Source organism: Empidonax traillii, unplaced genomic scaffold (assembly GCF_003031625.1).
Source record: "Empidonax traillii isolate 1590-97213 ecotype Southwest subspecies unplaced genomic scaffold, ASM303162v1 scaffold4:size3804566, whole genome shotgun sequence".
NCBI classification, from domain to species: Eukaryota; Metazoa; Chordata; class Aves; order Passeriformes; family Tyrannidae; genus Empidonax; species Empidonax traillii.
This window is the reverse complement of record NW_020955197.1, coordinates 507,599-528,485: the sequence shown is the minus strand read 5'-3', so window position 1 is coordinate 528,485 and position 20,887 is coordinate 507,599.

Genomic DNA, 20,887 nt, shown 5'->3' with positions numbered 1-20,887 from the left:
CAAGTTAGAAGTCTATGATACCATCTCTTTTTGACCACTGTCCTCATTTAAGCCTGAGTAAATCAACTGATACAGTTAAAGAAAAAAAAAAAAAAAAAAAAAAAAAACACAAAATGTACTTTTTCTAACTGAATTTTATTTTCTTCAGGCATATAGCAGGATTTTGAAAAAGACTCTGGGTGACCTAGTAATATGAAACCTTCCAGTACCAAAAAGGGCTACAAGAGAGCTGGAGAGGGACTTTTGACAAGGGCATGGAGTGACAGGACAAGTGGGAATGGCTTCAAATGCAAAGAGGGCAGGGTTACTATGAGGGTGGTGAGGCGCTGGCGCAGGTTGCCCAGAGAAGTTATGGATCCACGGAAGTGTTCAAGGCCAGGTTGGACAGGGCTTGGAGCAACCTGGTCTACAGTAAGAAGGATTGGGACTAGATGATTTTTAGGTCCCTTACAACCCAGATAATTTTATGATTCAATGATTCTGTGATTCTGTGACTAATCTCTGGCATCTACTACTAAATCTTTTCTGGTAGCTGGAGAGACACGACTATACTTTGTGTAGAGCATAAAACGTGTGTCTGTGTAAACCTGGATTATTAGTAAGATTATGCTGTAGAGAAATCTGTTTTAGGAATGACTTGTATAGGGAAAGAAATGAACAAGAAATGTACTTGATTAATTTCCTTTTTTTTTTTTTTCATTTGTGGTGTATAAGAAGTGTCTATGGGAAGAGTTTTAGAAGAGTTTTGTTTGGGGATATTTTGGTCTATTCAAAATCCATGTCTTAGCTATCCCTGGGTCAAACGTTGTTCTGCTGACTGGAAAATTCATAGTACTGTCCTAGAAAGAATTATCTTTACTACTCCTTTTAAAACTTTTTTCCCCGCCCATTATTTGATATGAGGGCCTTGGAAATACTCGGGTGTAAAAATGGTCTTTGTTAAGATCAGTCACTATTTGCCCTTTGAATAATGTGTTATATGTTCACAGACTACATCTTTGAAACCTCCAATGAACCCTCCAGGAGAAACCAGAAAAGCAATATCTGAATTTTCTCACATTTATATTTAAGTTGAGGATGAGAGGGGGGAACAAGAAGGGAAAACAAGCAGCAATTTTTATCAAATGGCTTTGAGGTTCTTCTGCATATATCATTTAGGAAGAAATAATGTATGGATCCAAGGATTCTTTAAAGTACCTTCTTCAGGACCAGAATAATGAGATGTTTCAGAGTGGTCATTTCAGGTGGAAAGTGGTTTGAAAGACACAAGAGACTTGTAAACGGTTTGACTGTAAAATAAGTGTGTTCTAACACCACTGAATGACACTTCAAAGAATAAGAAGAATAAGGTAAAACTATGTTGCTTGCTTTTATCCTGAATATTGAGGCAGTGAAACCATCACAACTCAAAGAATTATTCAATATGTTTTCAAAGACAACTTTCAAAACACATTTTTCCATTAAAACTGTCGGTTTTGTAGTGCAGTCATAGTTTCAAAGTGTAGCAATGCAATATTCTGGTTTAAATCAAATACAGATCACATATTTTGTGTTTACATATTCTCAAGCCTTAATACTATGGATGGTTGTAGGGCCTTTTTTAGAACTTCAGTGAAATAAGAAAGGAAATCATAGTAGTGATGCTGTAGCGAAAACAACAAGTAAGATGCCTCAGGAGGAGTAGCTTTCTTTAGGTCTCCAGGTGAAAGCTGAAATTCTTTCCTGCAGCTAGCTTTCCTTTCAGCTGCAAATTTCTCATGATAAAACATACAATTATATCCTCTAATTTATAGTATGAGGAAAGACAGACTTCCCAGTCCTAAGTGTTGGTATGTGTCAGTCCATAAGTTTCCCTAGCAAATAAAAAACAACCAACTTTTTTTTCCTACACTCCACACATATAGAGAGAAATCAATCATCATTTATACAAACCCTCTGGGTTTAATTTATCATAATAGTATAATACATTGACTTTTTTAAACGTGGGAATTATTATCACCCAATCACCATAATCACCCTCTCATATGGGAATGAATAATCTTTCCACCCTTCTTATGGCTGTAACTATATGGTAGACCAATGACTTTTTAAAAAAATAAAACCTTTTATATTTATTGATTTGTTTTTTCTGGAGTTGAAAAAACATCATACCAAAATCCAGGACACCATTTTTTTAAGAGGAAGCTTAATCCTGGGAATACTGAACTGCAGGTTTTGTAATGAAATTGCCCTATGTATATAAAATTTAGGTAAAAACTAGCCTCTCCATTGAAAGGATGAGATATCTACTTTCCAGAAGCTACTACTATCCCTCAGTAGCAAATTTCTAGTTCATTCTCTGAGAAATCATTTTTAGATAATATAAGAATTTACATCCATGTCCAGTATTTGGCATATAGTTAAGAAGTAAGCCAATCTGACGTATCATTTAGATATTAATGTGTTAGATTGCATAAACAATTTACTTGGTCCCTTTTCCTTGGTGAAATGAGAAGGTTCTATAAAGACAATTTAAAGCCCAAAAAGGGAGACAGGCAGGCAGACTGATACTACTTTTAAATTCTCTGGAAAAAACTTGCAGCCTCATCTGGTGATGTTCTGTATCCTGTGTGAGAGCATATTGGCTAAAACCACTTCGTTTGGACCAGACCCTAATTAGGAAGTACATTTCAAGTCTTTTCAGACTCAATAATGTACCATGGGAAGGATCATAAGTGGTTCTCACTCTCAAGCAATTTCAGTAGGCAAGGGACAGGTGTTGGTGCTGATACAAAGGGCTGCAGCACTCTCAGATGTGGGAGGGACAAACATTACAACCCTCTGGCAGCTCTGAGCAATGACGCTCTTAAATTCCACCTCTTGAGTGCCAAAGTCCTAAAGTTAAAATGACAGGTTGCCCTCATGCCTGCAGCTTAGTAACTGAGATTGTTCTCTTGTGCAATGGGGAAAAACAAAAAAAAAACAAAAAAACCCACAAAACCCCCCCCACAAAACAACAACAACAACAAAACAAAACAAAACAAAAACAAACAAAAAATCAACAAAACAAAACAAAACAAAAAACACACACACACACACAAAACACCCAAAAAACCCCCCACCACCTCTCTGCAACTACCTGAAAGGAGATTGTAGCCAGGTGGGGGTTGGTCTCTTCTCCCAGGCAATTATCAGTAAGACAAGAGGGCATGGTCTCAAGCTCTGCCAGGGGAAGTTTAGGTTGGTATTAGGAAGAAATTCCTTACAGAAAGGGTAATCAGGCATTGGAATGGCCTGCCCAGGGAGGTGGTGGATTCTCTATCCCTGGAGGTTTTTAAGATGAGACTGGATGTGGCACTTAGTGCCATAGTCTAGTAACTGTGGTGGTAGTGCATCAAGGGTGATCCACTTGATCTCAGAGATCCTTTCCAACCTGGCTGATTCTCTGATTCTCTGATTCCAGATAAAGAGTTGGAGCAGGATTCTCTCTAAATGCAGCGTATTTTAGTAGGCTGTGAAATCAACCCTCCCTACTTGAAAAAGAAAGGTTTGAGTATCTTCGGAAGAGAATTCCTTCTCCAACTTGCATAAACATGCAGATTTAAAGCATGAAAAATTACAATCACATTAACTGGCAAGTGTACTTACCTTTGATCTGAGAGGAGGTAGAGAACTTAAACAGGGATTTGCTCACTAGGAAGGTATGGTGAACTTCTAAGGAGAAATTCAAGCAGAAGTCTTACAGACTCAAGGTGCTCATGGGAATGCTCCATTTTAAGGAACACTGTGACAGCAGACTTTATAGATCTATTCAGAGAGAAACTTACTGCTCCACCTAAAGAATTTAAAAAGAAGGACAAGAAAAATTCAGCTTTTATTAATGACAAAAAAATCCCAAAGGTCATTATATATTGAGTTGGATGTGATTTGAATATTTCCCTGGCCAGAAGAAGTGAGGCGGAAGTAAGTGTTTCTAACAATGGTTTAAAGTTTCAGCACGGAAAGGTTTTGAAAAGCATGTTCAAAGAAAGTAGAAGAACAAGCACTGTGAGAGGGAAAAGGCCTCAGGGTGAGTGTGCAATTCTGAACTGACTCAACAACTGAGGTATAGAGTAAAGTAGGTCTACTTGAAGAATATACTTGAGTTGGTAAAGACCATGAGACACCCCTTACCTATGAGGTATCCTTGCTTTCAGAGGAGATAAATTAAATTCCTCAAAGACTGCGTGTAGCTAAAGCAAAGGGATTACATATATATGCCATTTACTCAGAAAAAGTATCACAAGTCTTGATACTTGCTTGACATTATTTGGTCTGTTTAACTAATCAGTGGAGGATCAGCTATTTGAAAAGCTAATTTCACATGTGATGTGAAATCTTTTGTTATCTCATTTGTTTACAGTAGGGGGTTTCTCTGAGGATGAACTTTAGCAAGTCGAAACTGTATTCATCTGTGTCTGAGAAGTGCTGTAAGCTTGATTCTCACTTTTTGAGAAAATGTCTCTCTTCTTGGGGACTGCAAACAGTGCAAACAGCTTCAGAGAAAAATGCCTTGTTTTGCAACATAACTGAATAAGCAGTTATTGTTCAGTAGGAACAACAATTTGTATGATGTTGAGGGATTTCTGTTCACAGTTCTGCTGCTAGGGGCTTGCTAAGTTTCTATAACTGAACTAGAACTTTATTTTGCTAATGACATGGAAAATACAGTTTTTAGAAATGGAAAAAATGTATCTTGCAGAAAATTATGAACTAGTGTCATGATAAGGTGGCCAGCATGTAGGAAAACCAATTAGGATACTCTGAACAGATGTTTATTGAAGACTGTAGGATTGGACATGTACTTAATTTAAAAATATGATGAAATCACAAATTGGAATATCATGCACTGACAGTGCAGAAACACCTGAGAGGTGCTGTACAACTCAGCTGCCCTCACTGTAAATGCAAAAGAGACTGATTACTTGCAAGGGATGGACTGAGTAGGCCTGTCCAGTGCCAGCTTCTGGATTTATGCTTTCTCGCTTTGAGATTTACATATACAGTGACTCTGGACAAACACAGCTAATATCAATGTCTGTTATTAATACAAAGATAATTAATCTAAAAATTAATATTGAATTGTTACTGTTATTCAGTGAAGTTTAGAAGTGCAACTCCTTAAATTCTCTACTTGAAAAGAGTAATCTAAAAACACTAAGGTTGTGTCAATCTCCACATTTCTATACTCTGGATGTCTGTCACACAGAACAAACATACCTCAGCCAGCTTTGAAAAGGTTTTCCTGTGAATTAGGCTGTAGAGAGCTCTATGTTATCTAATGCTACCTCTGTGTGTTTCATAGCATGTCACTATGCCACAAAACTACTTTTTTTTTTTTTTTTTTCCACAAACAAAAACTGTATGAACACTTTCTAGTTAAAACTGTAAGACCAGGGCTCAGGCTTCTGCTAAACACTGTGTTGTGTCTCACATCTCTCAGTCTTTACTCTCTTTTTTTTTTAAAGCAGATGATCTTCCTTGAGCAATTAGTTTAGGGGGATTTTTTTTCACTACATTTTGACATATTGCTTCTTATATGATTTAGGTGACTTTTTTTTTCCTTGGATTTGTAGAGATGGGTGGCAACCTATGAGGAAGTACACTGTACTTTGAGAAGGCACTTCGGGAAGTTAATGAGGGAAACCACCTCCAATCTTCTGGTCACCTCCAACAGATTTATATATTAGTGTAATGAGGTGGAATGACAATTTGGTCATGGAGCCACTTGTGCCAAGACAGTTTTAAAAGCAGAAAAAAATTTAGATTTTGCTTACTATAGGAATATGATGAGAAAACAGCACATTAAAGCTGTAGATCTAAGAACACTCACTTGAGAGAAAAAAACAGTTACACTTTCATAACCTCAGGAAATGAAGCTGGGCATTTGGGTCATGCCTAAAAATGGACGCGAAAAATAAATGGGGTTTTCTAATAGTTTGTCAAGGCAGATATAATTTCTGTGACCAATAAGACAATCTGCTGAGTATATCCTTCAATTGTGAGCTGAGCTTTTGTTACTTTTATGTTCACATAGCACATGGAAGTGTTTACAAATCTGGACTTGAGTCCTGGTCGAATATTCCCAAAAATCTGGAGCTTAATTGTGGTAACATAAATTTTAGGTAAGCTTGAGGTCTTTGTGAATGAAAGAAAGGCTGAGAGCTGTACAACCCTTTTCTGTGACAGATATGTATATCTCTGTTAGTACCACTATAACCACAACATTGATGAATAATTGGTGAAACGTGGTGAAACAAAGCTGGATATATTTTGCAATGATTCATTTAAAGTTCATCAGACTGTTACAATAGCTGAAGGGATGTTTTAAATATTTTCTTGTTTTTTAATTTGGCTCATTTTTCAAAAGATTTTTAATTAGCCTCATTCCTCAGAGCAAAGTAAGCTTTGCTGATACATTTAGACCTGTGATAAAGAATGAGTCTAGTAAGCTGAGGAGAGAAAAATCTGTGTTATCATGCTTTTTTCCCCCTTTTATTTCTTGCACTTATTTATTGATGATTGATTTTAACCCAGAAAATTTTCAGTTGAGCCATACATATAATGAAAAGGCTCAGAACTGGTCTTTTTCCATTTGTGACTTTGTAGAGTCATATGTTCACAGGATGGCTACATCTCATGATTCCAGTCAAGCCAAAAAAATTGTAGTTCTGGCCCACCCAGCACAGATTTTGATCCCCTCTGTTGAGTTCTTACTATGTCCAGGCCATAAATCTGTCTTCATTCCGCCTTGACATTGGACTGCAGTGGTTCACAATGGGTCTGAATTTTAGGGTTGTTCAGATGGGTTCCAGCTCCTGTTACCACTTGTATGACCTTCACTGTTGACTATCAGCCAGCCCTGTGTCCTGACAGTATTGCTAAGTTGTGGTCTTTTGATGTGATGCATCAAAAAGTTGTGATCTTTTGATGTGATGCATCCATTAGGTCCTTAAGAAAAGCTGCTGCCTTGAGAACTGCGGCAGATACCTGGTTTACACACATTGCTATTTATAGCTTATGCATGCTCAGTTTTATATTTCTCTGCATTATTGTTCTGAATATTGATCAAAAATGTTTCATAAGAGATCTAGTTCAGCTGCTCAATCTTCATCTAAAACTTGGCAGCAACTGCAACACTTTCTGGTCTTGGAAACAGAAAGAAAACTGATATTTAACTCCTTTATGTATGTAGAACTATACATATTTTTGCTGCAAATATCTATGCAAAGTATATGTATCTATACCATTCTATAAGTTAACTCTAGTATAGAGTTATCCTGGTCATTTTATTCACACTATGCCCTAAAATAGACTAATATTAATAGCCAATTACACAACTAGACAAAGTGGGAACTGATTGCTTGATTTAAAAATAGGATGGGGAAAAAAGAGTTATTTTCATAGCAAAGTAGTAAATGGTTCGTATTTAAAACAATGAATCCATTAAACGAAATTTAATTAAATAAAAATTTTAAAAATTAATAACAGAACCTAAACCAGCATATACAAGTGTTTTTTCTTTTCTAGAACAAGATTTGGTAGTCCTGCTTCTTATTTAGCAAAAATTGCCCTGGTGGACAATTAGATATTGACAGGAGAGGGGAGATTCTAGTTTGGTTGGGACACTAGAGTTTTTTGAAAACATATCGGGATGAAAAATTGCTGAGGCTTTTTTTTCACAAGCTAGTATGAATTACCTATTCTAATATGATAGTCTTTAATAAACAATAATGAGAGTCTTTTTTAAGGTAGTTTTTAGCAAAAGAAATTGTTCTGGTCATAGCAAGTGCTCACTCTGATCTGTATATTACCGGTTTGTGGCAATAATTCTCTGCTGTCATGTTGTGTGCCTGAGTGCTTTCTACGAAAGCATGTACCCCCGATATGAAAATCTCTCCTTTTCTTCGGTTCTCTCTCTCTGATGTAAGTATGTATGTATGTGTATGTATACATACATGTACACATGTCTGCAAGATGTGAGCAACATTCCCATAAAAGTAAGCTAATGCAATTCTTGGCTCCTGGGATTTAAATGGAGCTTACACATAAAGTAGTCTTGCAAAACTGTCATGGAGATTTACCATCCAAGACAAAATTATTGTTTATCACCCTTGTCACAGTGACAATGACGAGGATACCCGATCTAGAAGAGAAAACAGTAAAGAAGCATGAATTAATTGACATATCCTAATGAAATACATGCATTCTAAAGCAGATTGAAATAGCTGTGGAATAATTATTGTAACTGATACAAATATGGTTGATGAAGATTTTATTCTGTAAAACCAAAGAAGGTCCAAGTCCCTGTAAAGCATATGCCTTACATTTAATATGTTGAATGCAGACAAGTGACACTTTCCAATGCAGACTGCCAAGTGCACAAAGAGCAAAGTTTAGTCAAAGTTCATTCTAAGGTCATACACTCAGTACAACCATCAATCTGGACAACCTCTCGGTAACCTCCACATACTTCCAGACAAGCTCTGGGATCCTTTGTGTCCTGATTAGAGCACACAAGAGTTAATTTGTTTTAAATAGGAAATTAAACAGTTATGTAAAGTGCTATATGAGGGTCACAAAATGGTTTTTGAGGTGCATTGATGAGAGCTGTTTGGAATTCCTATTCCACATCTTGCTCCTGCAAAGAGGAAGAGCAGAATGACTGAAAAAAAAAATTACAAACTCTTCATGGTGAAAAATCATGAAAGAAAAAGTCTTAACTGAATGCTAAAAGGGCAGATCCTTGGATGGCTTAATTTTTAGAGACACTGTCTCTCCATCCCACTGTCAGGAGGCCATGTAGAACTCATGAGCTTCTCGCAGTGCATAAAGCATACTGTCTGCTGGAGGATGCCAGGAGCAGTGCAGGACTAGGATTCTGGCAGAAAATAGCAAAATAAAGAAAAAGAAAGAAAGAAGAGTTGTAAAAGTCAGTTCAACATTTTCTCCATATGAGCATTGTAAAAACAGGGTGATAGCCCTGGTGATACAGGGACCCTTTTTGGGTTTTCAATGATTTTTCTGGAAGCTGCAGATTCCAGGAGCACTGGTGTTCCGAATTTGGAGAACAGGCAGTTGGCTGAGTGGGGAGGGTAAGAATGACGGGAGAGGCAAGAGGCCATAAGAAACCTGATGTCATGAGTGACATGAGACTGGAATCCATACAAAGCAAAGAGAACCTTCATCCTGGATTCTAAACCAAAGACAACTATTACTGAAGAGGGTGTGCTCTCAAGAGTAGACTTAGCACCTTTCTACTTCTGCTTGTGAGCTAAGTTTTGTCTATCAAAATAAAGACCAATAATATTTTAATAATAATTTTTCTTTCCTTTCTTGATAAGTGAAATTACTTAAGTGATTCCAGACAGCTGCTTCCTGAGGAGCTGGCCTACTGATATAACTCTTATCATTCAAAGAAAATATTTAATGGGTTAAATCCAGTTTTAAAAGGAAAAGGATTGATTAAAATCTGTGATGCTTCATTTCAGTAACATGAGATTTACAGGTATTGAAATATTAACCCTGAAAATCATGATTTATGAATGATAACGGAAATCCTGAGAAGGCCCTTTCTTGTACTCACTAGTGTTACAAAATCCTGATATATGAGAACCTGATATTATAAAAGAAAAGTAGGAAGGGGAAAATAAAGTATGATTGTGGAAGAAAGAAATTTTTAAACTGTTTTAATATTAAGTAACACCAAAGGCCTTTATCCCATACCTTGAAAAAGGCAGTGGCAGAGAAGCAGAGGTTAGATGAAACAAAAATGAGTCAAATGCTTATATTGGGTGACAAGCAAGGCTCTGAAGATGTGGTGATGTGATTCATGGGAGCCCTGAAATGTTTTCAAGCTTATTCTTTAAAACTTTCTTACCTAGATATTGTTTTTTTTTGGGAGATTTTACAGCAGTTAAATCACTGAAAATTATGTTTCCTAGCTCAGTATTCTGCTTCTTGTAGATGATGGAAACATGAAGCAGAGCAGAAAAAGTAGAAACAAAGCCATTCAAGTGATTTAAAATTAATAAACATAGTTTGCCTTTGACCAACTGACCTTTTCTTTTTTTTTTTTTTTTTTTCTGTATTCAGATCAGTTCTTGTGGTGCTGTGACAACAAGGAGAAGTTTTTTACTTCTCACTCATACAGTGTTTCAATATTATCCATACGTTCAGTTCTAATATTTTGAGGACAAACATAGCAATTTTGGAGATTACCAGGTAACACTATGTCAATGTTTCGAGGGATGAACAACATAGAGTAACCAAAAGAGGACATCCTGATGACATAAAGAGGCAGACATGCTCTGAAACAAAACTGTGATACTTCTGTGAGCTACAGATTACTAGTATGCTATTGTAGATGTGACACTGTATGGTGATGTGGATGTGACTTTTGATGTGATTTCAACTGCAGTGTAATTAAGGAAAATTTCTGCAGAATTCTACCAGTTAAGTGTAAGTGACAGGACCAGGATGGGTAGTAAACAACATCTCTTCTCTGCCTTTTCAACAAGTTAATCAGCACAGAAGAAGAAAAGTTTGTGAGACAAATTGGGCAGGGACAATTGGGAAGCCAGGAAAAGATTAGGGTTGGATCTGATGATCTTAAGGGTCTTTTCCAACCTTTGGTTTTATGATAAGACAGGGACAGAAATGAAAAAGACAGAGAAGTTGACCAGAGCTGTCCAGGCAAGACAGTCTTCCAAAATTCCAGAAGCAAAGCTTGCATCATCTATGCAAGAAGTACTGCTGGGGAAGACTTGCCCAGGCATGGCATGCATCTTACACTGCAGTAGCCATGGTAAAACAGAAACTTGCTGAAGAGTTGGCTCAGTGCAGAGGTAGTCAAAACCTCAGTTTTTGAGACCATGAATTTTGTCCTGTTGAAAGAGCTCAACTGCCTGGAAAAACACATGCACAAAAGGCAACACCACATTTTTCTAAACTATTGATATGAATGTGAACAATGCTATCCAAAAAAATCAGTTCTCATGTATTAAATAAAATTTGCAATACTTTATTGCTTACAGTTAACTTGCTCTGCAGTGATATACAAGTAGTAATTTGCAGACTTGAGTTTGTATATAGAATCAAAAGCTGCTTGGGTGTTCCCAGTGTTATCATTTTACTCAGGAATTCTCTTATGTCACAATCTGAATGAGTTTAGTTAAGCTGTTTAGTCACACGAAACCCAGGACAAAAATTGTAGCCTTATAATGTACAGCAGGCAAGATTTACTCATTAACAGCTCTAAGTGGGCCATCTGTGATAACTAAATCTTCTCGAAAAACTTGAGAATCAAGTAAAATAATTCTCACATCTAAAAAGAGTATTTTTTTCCCATCTATTTTTACCATTTTCTCTTTGAAGGAGAAAATCTCACTTTTTTATTCAATCAACAAGTAGGTATAAGTGTTACAGATTAAATTTCATAAAAGAAGTGAAAGTTTGAACTACTGTATCTTTTAATCTGGTTTGGATAAAATTTCAAAGTTCTATCACTTGAGTCACATTATCCTCTGCTGGCATCAATGACATATCAAAAATAATCATACAATTCTGACAGAGATTAACCAATGCTGAGTTTATACTGAATCTATAGAAAGGTTATCAAGTACTCACATATTATTCATATCAGAGTTATCCTTTGGGTCTTCAACTTGCAATGACAAATGTGTTTATTCTAAATCATGCAGTTGACAAAAACCCCAAACAAAACCAGACCAAACAAGATGGCATCTTAGCAAAAGCCAAAGCAAAAGCAAAATCTGAGAGCAAGAACAGCCTACTGCCTAGATCAAAGCTTTATTATTGTATTAAGTTGAGTAGATCTGTGTTGATTTGTATAGGTCATCCTGAAGACAGCAACTTTAGTGAATAAGTTGAGAAATCAAATGCAAAAGAGTTTTAGAGAATACATTTGATGTCTTTGTTCTCCCTGTCCTTGATAACAGAGAAGTTATTTGGCATAACTGCATTTCTTCTGTACAATGGAAAGTTAAACAGAAATAGAACTAGCACATGCTTCATTTATGTTACTTCAATGACACAGATACAAAAATCATGAGAGACTTATCAGGCATGCACTATATTTTACATAGAAACTGGGTATGTAAGTTAATAATTTATTTACTGTATATTTTATGGATTACTTTTGTAGGTAAGACAATACCTGTGCAGCTTTGATGAAATGAGATTTAGAAATTGAGAATTAGAAATTTCCTGGCATATGGTAGCATGATATTGTAGTACTAATCACCTATACCACTTGGCGTATGCTGCTTCTAACAAGAATCAGCAATAACCAGCCCTGGTTTCAAGACACTAGCTAATAAACAGAACGTCTAACTTTCCATGTTGAGTAAGACTGAAATATAATCATATCTGTGATTACTTATTTATGTCTATGCATAAAAATGTATTTTAAAAACCAGTACATATACAACTATAAGTGTTTAGTTTACATTATATGTGAGCATATTTAGCATATGCAATTTATTGCGTATGAATTTAGATGAATTCTGAATCAATCTTACTCATCACCAGTTGTCTTAAGTTCACTTTGTTAATTCCTCTGTACTTTTTAAGTATGCCGTGGCATGTTATCTAATAGGTCTCCAAGACAGAGGTTATTAAATAAGGGAACAATACAAGAGAAAGCAATTTTTAAAGAAGGTTAGATAATTGAGTCACTTAAGAGAACTGTTATCACACATTACTCAACATTTTCCGGACTTAGCATCTACTTCCAATTGAAAGATAATTGTATTTTCCAGAGTGGAAACAGTATTTTGTTTTCGAACTTTCCTGGTTTCAACAACACAGGCACTTCAGGAAAACATGTTAATTTGCATGAATTTATAGCCAAGATGGGTAAGGCCAATATTGGTTACAAAATGCTGTGGCAAATTTGTCAGTCATTTCAAACAATGGATGAGTGGTTTCCATCAGCGATTGCAGTATGTAATTCACTGAGTATTTCAGGCTATCCTTTGGCTTCTTAATTTCTCCAGCAGTTTTCCCATGTCAAAGGCAACTGACCACTATCCCAGTTATTTATATTTCCAAGTGAACTAACAAAAGCAGCTTTTATGGTTTTCTTCGGTGTTTCATGCCACAGATATGCTTGATTGGAAAAGTAGGTTTATATTGAATAGGCCTTGAAAATAACTTTAAGAAGATTTATGGAAAAGGATTTCACATAATGACTGCATTTGGTAAAGCTGAAAACTGCTTTGTTGGTTTCGTAACTTTGAGATGTTGCCAAGGTCTGGAGGATGAACACTCTGTCTTTGGTCCCTCTTCTAGAGCTTTGCAATCCATTACATATAAATTGTCCTAAAACTTATTTCCTGCATTGTTTCTATCTTTCTCTAAGGAACAATGCGCTACAGAAAACAAATCTGCAAGGAAATTCAGAGCAGAGATATTTTTGCAAGTAATTTGTTACCCTTACAGGAAAGATTATTCTGCTTTTTAACAACCTCCATTAAAGTCCAAGGCTGGATCCTGTGAAGTGCAGAGCACCTAGTGATACTGCCAGCAAACAGCTGTTCTCCTCAGCAGGCTCTTACGTCTCCTGGAAATTTCTATCAAGCCTACAATACTTTGGAGATTAGATGGAGAAATTAACACCTAAAAACCACCCAGAAGCTTGTGTGAGTGACCTGCTCTGTATTTATCTTGAGTATTGTTTTATACCAGCACATAAAACCCCAGAAAATCTTGTTTTCCTCTGCTACCTTGAACCCGCCCTAATGTCATGTCACGTTTAGCTACTTAATGCAGAAAATCATCCCTTCCATGGTCAAAGGATAGAATAGAAAAAGAGTAAAAGTGATTGAGTAAAAATGGTGGTATAAAAGCAGTTTGATGCCTCCTTTGGAATTTGTAGGAAATTAAAACAGCTCCCCATTTTTGAGAATGAAAGACTATTGTTCTGGAAAAGCAAGAGCCATTAAGCTACTTACACATTTGCATTGATTTGGTGAAAAATTAACAAAGTTAAATTAATACAAGCCATATGCAAACCAATTTAAATGTGTTCACATAGGGGTTTTCACCAGTTTAACTGATTTAAAACCAATATTGTGCATAAACAAGGCCCTATATCGTTTTTTCTTCTCCTTTTCAGACTGAAAATTTGGTAATCATTTCAATTTGGATTTTGATAGCTCTACATTAAAAACATAGCTGTATTGCTATGTAAGCCTGAGTCTCCTGATAATTAATACAGTGTATGTCCTTTCAGAAAGAGATTTCAAATTCAATTTTTTTTTTTTTTTTGGTAGCCAAATACCGTATGCAAGCAGTTGACTTCAAACCTGGTGCAAAGTGGATGGCAGAATCAGAATCATGGCATTGTGACTGAAGGAGGATGAAAAGTCCACACTTCAACATTACAGGGTAATTAATATCATGCAAATTCTATAATAATGCTCAGAAAAATGTTAATTCAGAGCCTGACCATGGTCACAATGGGCTTCTTCAGTTCAGTAGGAAGAAAGTATTCCTGAGACCTCTTCATCTTTCCTACTTCCATTTCACTTCATGCTCCTTACTGAAAAATTCCTTCTGTCAAATGGGCATTAGCAGCAACTTAGTGTCATGCTTGTTCCATGCTATTTATGAGAAAAGAAAGAAGAGAAAAACCCTTCTTAGGACATACAGAAATGAAAAACGTCATTTAAATTTCATATTGCTATAGTGACACAAGTGTAAAATGATGGAATATTTCTTTCTGATTAAAATCCTGAAATGGCATTGGCCTGAAACATGTGTTTAATGTCAGATCTCTGCCCGAATATGTACTACTATACTATCCCTCTAAATTCTTTATTGTTCACATTTTTTAATACTCATGCCCATTCCTTCAAGTTTCCAAGCTGCCAGGGTTATGAGCTGAACAGGTATCTCGGGGTATCTCACTTTGTAGTGTGACAGATTTGCTATCTGTAAATATGAGCAGGATTGGGAAACCATTCCTCTTCTGCAGCTGAGAGCAGCACTGGCTACATGGACATTTTTCTCTATTTTCCATCAATATTTATGGCAGCTCAAAATGTCAAGAAGTCCTTAGGCATTGCTGAAGGAAAGATGTGTTTGTCTTAAACTCTCAATATCTGCATCTCAGTCTTCACTGACTTTCTGTGGTGACAGTTTTGACAACGGAACAAGGTACAGTCTAAGGTCTTTACCTGTGGTCCTTAAAATCAGCGGTTTAGTGAACTTGTAGAAGAAGAGGAGAAATTCACAGAACTACTAAAACACATACTAAAAATTTCTAAAAAGTGGGGAGTGAGGATGCCAACATCAACGTGATGGACTGGAGGGACGACATCACTGTTGTGTAACGCAGAAATGAAGGAAGGGCCATTTCTGAGCTGTAAACCTGTACACACAGGATAAATGCTTCTGAATGTACATATAAAATAGAAGGAATACAGTAGTGTATCAAAAAATTGAACAATGCTGCAGGCTTACTCTACAGCAATGTACACATAGACATGTAACATAAATAAAGAGTTTGCAGGAACTAATACTTGACTTCAGGAGAAAAGTGACTGAGTTGTTACATTAAATCAGTTTAAAATAGCAGGCACCAAAGTTTCATATATCTAGCTGTTCAGTGTGTCTCCTTAAAAGCCAAGACACATCTATAACATGCTGATCTCACTGAAATTTGTATTTGTTCTTCCTAGTTTGTTTAAAACCAATAACTCTTTGTCATAATAAAATAAACATAATTTACAGCATTTAATTATAACTTTAATTTTACTTAATTATATTAAAATTAAATTAGTATAGCATAATTCATTATAATGATGCAAACAATTCATTAATCCAATAAAAAATTTAGCATTTGATGTATTTACTCGCTGAAAACTTCTAACTTTTCTTAATGAAAGTTATAAACTGTGATTTGATGAGTTATTTTCTGCCCCACTGTGGATGTTTTCACGATTAAATATTTCACATCTAGTAAGTCAAGATGTACTATTTTCTTCTCATTAGAATGTTGTGCAGGCCGAAGTCACTTTCATACTCCCAGAGCAGTAAAGCCACTTGTAAATCTAAATCATCAGTTCCCATGGTTCTGTTTTCTTGCCTCTTTTCCATTGCAAATAGCTGCAGGAGTTCTACATATGAAAATGATGAATTCCTGTCAGTGAATCATGCTCTCTTTTTTCATTTCAGAGCTCTCTCTGAGTTTCCAGCATGCCTGAATTGAGGGATCCTAACACCTCCATCAAAACTGTTGAGGTGTCTGAACCTTTGTCACAGGCTGCCCTCCTTCAAGGTACTTACTACTCACAAATAAATCTAAAAAATCTGAGGAGAAGATTCCCTGTGTCAGAATTTTGCTAGTTTTCTGATTAACAAAGATCCCGCCTGGGTGAAAATGTCTTATTTTTAGGTATTAAACAAAAAGTGGTAAACCTCTTAGAATTTAGAAATTCTCCTTCAGTAAAGCAAGGAGAAATAAAAAGATAAAGTTTACAGTCTAAGAACAGATATTAGAGACAACCCATGTATTTCACTTTGGCCTCCTCTCTGGTCACTGAAAGTGACAGATATGCTCCTTATTTTTCTAGTAGGATACATTAAAATGGAATCAGAATTTCTTAGCAATAAAATCAACATGAGATTCAAGTTATGTAGGAGATGGGCAAACCCCTTTTCCCTTTTCTAAAAAATCATGGCACTTCCTATCCTATTCCTATTTCTTCCTATGGATATGAAGAGCTTCATGAGAGTATAAAGAGATCTTTCTATCTGTCTTCATATTGAATTTTCCTACCACATTAAAAACTCCTTGGGTCAGAAGCTTCCTGCAACTGTATATTTGTAACAGTGTTTATTATAATAAGAATTTACTCCTCAGCTGAGACATAATACACATTGTTGATAACAATAATTTCAAGCTGTGATAGAAGTTATGTCTCCCAATAGTTTCTCTGCTTCAAAAATGATACTGAAATCAAGTAGTAAACTGTGGTCCTCTGGTTTGCTTTCTCAGGCAGTCCTTAGTCATTTTAAAATACTGCCTGTGTTTATCTTAACTTTGGATAACTATGTCAAGCTTAGAAAAATCCAATTGTAAACAATTCATTTTTCTTTTTTTACTTATGTACCTCTACTTTCTTCCTATTGTCATTATTTCACAGTGCTTTGAGTACTTGCTCCAGAGCTCACAGCCAAAAGGACAAATAACAGTGGAAGGGAAAGAGGAAGATGTAATTGGAACACATTCAAAATTTCTGTACATCTTTCCCTTAAGGCATATAAAAAATCTAATCTAATTTTAGAGGTGCTAAAAATTCCAGGAGTGCGTTCCATGCTTGTATTATCATCTAAATCACAAATGCAGAGTTGGAATTGTCCTTTAATGGCTTTTTGCATCTACAAAGTGTCAAAGAACCATATTGAGAGTTACTCACAATTATTATACTGTATCATCTCATTCCAGTCCACATTTGAGTAAATTTTCAAACCTGCTCCAGGAGGCACACAACTGTGTTAGCATATGTTTGCATTTAAGTGCATTTACAGCATGTCTAGAGTTGCATAATCTTGGAAACACACAGAAATTCCCTAATAGTCAAACAAACTTACTTCATCCCATTTTATTCCCAGAAAATAAACCTAAATTAGTAACCTATTTAGACGTCTCTTATTGACTGTTTCTCTGATGTGATGACTAATTAAGGCAATAAAATACTTATTTATGCTATTCAGAGTTTGCATTAGGATTTGGGGAGCGGAGCTAGGTTCAAAATGCGGCCCCAGGGATTGAAGATAGAGGTAATGCATCATTCTATAACAACTTTCTACTGTAATTCGCAGAGCATGTACTGCACAAACACCATTTTTCACCAGGAAATAAGGTTGTTTCTTAAATCTAATGCACAACAGTGCTTCGAAGACATGCTTTAAAATGTGTCATCTCATTTTACAATTGTAATGTGTACGTATGTTTAAAAAATAAACAGTTAAATTCAAGTTTAAAACAAAGTAAAGCAAATCAAAACAAACAAAAACCCTGCCCCATCTGTCAGATTGTATGTATGACATCATTAGATATTCTGCAATTATTTGCACCCATTCAGACCAATCTACCCTGCAGTCCAAACTTTGTGCTGCAACTCTCTTTACAGGGTCAGCAGGCTGGAAAATTACCACATGCTGTCACAGTTAGCTCAGCCAGGTCTTGTTATCATTGTTTTCAATGAATTCATTCATTCCATTATTTTACATATTGGGCAGACGTTCTACTGCAGAGGCCTGGCCACAGTAACTTGAAGGGCCAAATGTTAATGGGCTCCTATTGTCAGCAGTATAGCAGTGCAATATGTGGGAAAAAATACCCAGACAGCTCACTGACACTGGTTTAAGACCTCTAGACTCAGGATGTACCCAGTAAAAAGCTTTTATGTAAACAAGGCTTCAATAAACAAAGAATATCTTCTCCGTCAATATTCATAACACATAAATTTTTCCTTCTTTTCCCCCTCCCTCACCCCACAGAGCAGCATAGCTCTTCAGATGCAAAGAAGCAAGAAAGTGGTATGTATGGTCAATGCCTCTTGCATAGCAAATCCTTAGGATGTGTGTAAGAAACCATACAACAAATCCTGATTTATAAGGGATATTATAGAGCTCATGGCTGGAACGAAGCAGTTTTATTTCAAGCTTGCTCTGCTATCTGTGTGGCTGATAATGGAGCATGTGATTGTGAAATTTAAACTTGTGATTTGTGTATGCCATGGGTGATGTGTCAAAGTGAAGATACTGCATGTCTATCTGTAATTCCTGAGCATGGAATTTTAAGTAAAAGGATAGCAATAATGACAAATTTTACTTTCCTCTTAGGAAATAAAAAAGCTAGGCAACGCTCAGGAAACACATAGTAAATATTGAGCATTCAGAAGAAAACATACACCAGGATAAAGAAAAATATGTTCAAGTTACATTGTTTCCCCCAACTGTTGACAATGTCTTTATTTTTTAGTTGGTTTTGCTTTTAGGTCAAATTCTATTCTCAGCTGTTTCCCACCCATATCCTTGACTTTAATGAGTTCACTAGAACTTGGTTCTAATATGAAAGAGCTCTTGGAACAGGCTTCCCAGGATAATGGTCATGGCACCAAGTCTGTCTGTGTTCAAGAAGTGTTTGGAAAACGCTCTCAGGAACATGGTGTGGTTCTTGGGGCTGTGCTGTGCAGGGCCAAGAGTTGCACTTTGACAATTCCAACTCAGAATATTCTATGACACTGTGATCGCTTTGGAATAGCTCTGCTGGCTCCAGTTCTTTCACCCAGCTTTACCTGACCATGGATGGGTCAGGCTAATGGAAATGGAAATTGGCAGAGTGCCTCCAAAGGGGAGGCATCTCTACCATTGTCAGTTGCAATATTTCAGGGTCCCCACTCTTGTTAGATTCCCCAATCCTTCAGATTCCTTGATTTGAACAGAGGAAAGTGAATAAGATTAAAAACATCTCATGAGAACAAGTTGCAAAATCCTTCATTCCAAGAAGGAGTCACTTTAGAAACTGCTTAAAAATCAATTCAAAGAGAGAGAGAGAGAATCTCTGAATGCCTGCGGCTTCACTGCCAGATCTGAATAAACCCTCCTGTTCCTGATAGCAGCCTGGCACCCAGGTGGAAAAGGGTCTGACCTTATTATCTGATGCCCACTGCCTGTATGTCAGGTACTGAGTATTCTCTTCCAACGACTTTCACTGCCACTGGACAACGAAGGTCTTGATAACATAACCTGGCAGCTCTCACTGTGACAGCATTTGACAATTACCTGAATCCACTGGCATTCTGAAAATTGAAACACAAGTCTAAGCTTTTTACACTCATCTACAGTCAGAACAGCTGTGATTTCAGTTCATTTGTGGTACTGATAATGTGAAGCTCTCCAAAGAGCCTCACAAAAGTCAACAGCACAATATATCTTGTTTTCTGCAAACATTTTGAGAATATTAGGCCATGGAATTGAATGCATGAGAAGAATTCATGGTATCTCTCTAAAGCCTGGATGAAATATATTCCAGGTGGTAATAAGATATGTTAAAATCCTTGCACTATCCAAAAGCCAGATTAGCCACTTCATATTTTATGTACTATGTTCTATTTCAGTAAGGATTATTTCTGTGTCTGGCAGCTAATTTTAAATAGTTCCTCTTTTAAGACAACATTAAGAGGCAATTGAAATAAATTAATTTTCCATAATGTGTGTCAAGGCTAGATTTCCTAAGCAAAGCTCTCCAAGCAATCATCATAAAACTTTTGTAAACCATAGCTAATATCTTGGAATAAAGACACTTTTTCAGGGTATGAAATATTTAATTAAGATAAACATTAGAACTTAATGTTGCCACTTTGAATACATTGTTTTCAAAAAAATCTTCCAGGGTTCTAAGATAAGCATAAAAAATGGAGGGAAAAAAAAAAGACACTGAAAGCATGAGAGAACATGAGAAATAAATAACACTCTTACAAATTTAGTTAGTTCAAACAATATGAAATGTGATATTTTGTCCCTAATTTTTCAAGATTAGTGTTTGTATACATATATGTTTTTGCCAATGTACTTAGGAGATATGGGATGGATCTGGAGGAAGTGAAACAGCAATGAATTAATAGGAATGGGCCTTGCTTTGTATAGTCTTTTAAAACTGTATTACAAAATCACAAATTGCATTATTCAATGTTTCAGTTTCTTACCTAGCTTAAAGTGTTAAACTTAACCTCAGACTTCAAGGAAACTTCTGGACTTGAAGTATAAGCACGAAAAAGGGACGTTCCTTATTTGCCTCAAGCACGGAGGCGTTAATCTGAAATTTTGAGGA